Below are 1,712 nucleotides of genomic sequence, written 5' to 3'. Positions count from 1 at the left end.
AATTTTTCAATTTTTTGATTTTAATTTCAAATTAAGTTTAATTCCCAAATTTCAAGTTAATTTTAATTGTTATTTTTACTAATGATTCAAAACTCTAATTGATTCTAATTTTCAAATAGATGTTAGAATTGATGTCAAAAGTAATTTTAACAAATTATTGGATTAATTTGATTTTAATTGGGTTTTCTACTGATTTTAATTATTATTTAAATTGATATTTAAATTAGTTTTGGATTATTTCTAAAAAAAATCCATTTTATATCCATAGTTCATCCCAAATCAAAATAGCGCATACACACATTTCATAACATTCGGTAATATTAAACTTTCAAACGTTTCCAAACTCATTTTCATTCAACATTCAAGCATAACAATGCATCACATCCATATCCATTTTCATTATACATTTGGAACCAATTTAAACCATTTCATAACCCAAAGTTCATTAATCCAAACAATTATCCAACAAAAAAACAAATCCCAATTCCAATCCCATAAGAATTCCATAACAGCAACATGATGTCTAAACCAAACGTATCATGGTCTTGGAAAACAAACACGTTACACGTTTAAGGAACAAAATTACCTATTGTACATGCAAGCAAAAGGCTAAGAAACTAAAGTCAAAATCATAATTGAGTTGCATCAAAAAAATCTGAGGGTGCCAATTCTCCTGTCATAAGCAGCTTCACGTGCACCGGTACTGATAAGATAGTTAGCTTGATTAACACGGCGAAGGGGTGAGATATCCACTGCCTGCCTTCTCACAACTCCAGCAAAGCCAATGCGAGCAGCATCTTCACGGGGACCATTGTTGACGATGGCAGCAACAATAACCTCAATTGGGTTCTGGTCAGTAAGCAAATGAATAATTTCCATGGCCTGATTATCTTAACAGCCTTGATATGCATTGTGAGGAACATATGCGGCATGTTTGGAAGCCGCAGCTCCAATATAATCACTCAAAGACACATCAGAGAGTTGGATATCATCGAAGCTCCAGCGGTTAAAGAGTTTGACGTCGATCTGTGATGGACTTGAAACGACAATATCGGGTTTTTGAGCAACTTCAGCCATTGTGTGTGAGGGTATTGACAGGAGAAAACAGTAGACAAAAAGCAGTAATTAACAATGGAGCTTGTAAATAGGAGAAAAATAAACCTGTGCCGTTTTTGTTACTCTCTTTGGCGTTGGACGTGATTGACGTAGAGAGTGGGAGGATTGTGATGACTGACATTGTGTGTAATCTGTTGAGGACTGTTATACACGCCGCACCCGAGGATCTTGTTTCGGTTGTTTATTTATCTGCAAACAGAATTGCTCCGGCTCATGTAGGGTTAGAATTGGGAATTGGCGATGCTTCTATTATTAAGGCGCTTGCTGAGGCCTATGGAAGGACCGAGAAACAGATTAAGAATCAGTACAAGGAAAAAGGTGACTTGGGCTTAGTTGCAAAAGCTATGCCTCGTCACGCCCAAAAACATCATCACAGTAATGACAGCAGGACCCTACACCAATGGACAGTGTTATCATACGACTGTCAGTCCCTTAAACACCATTGCAGTATAAAAACCAAAACGGCATGAACAAGGAAAACGCAGAACTCACATCTAGAAATTAAAACTCACCCACAACCCTGTACAAATACATGAGCCCAATCATTGAACCTCTTCTGGACATTCTTCATAATCACCATTGAACGCTCAATTTCG

General features: G+C 36.7%; 1 pseudogene; it reads right to left on the bottom strand.

Annotated features, from left to right (window-relative positions):
- Positions 1 to 417: 417 nt before the first annotated feature.
- LOC127135448 (40S ribosomal protein S5-like) lies at positions 418 to 1,077 on the bottom strand (annotated as a pseudogene).
- Positions 1,078 to 1,712: the final 635 nt, after the last annotated feature.

This window comes from Lathyrus oleraceus, chromosome 4 (assembly GCF_024323335.1).
Source record: "Lathyrus oleraceus cultivar Zhongwan6 chromosome 4, CAAS_Psat_ZW6_1.0, whole genome shotgun sequence".
NCBI lineage: Eukaryota > Viridiplantae > Streptophyta > Magnoliopsida > Fabales > Fabaceae > Lathyrus > Lathyrus oleraceus.
Note: the sequence above shows the minus strand (reverse complement) of the source record. Positions and strands in the feature narration are given on the sequence as shown.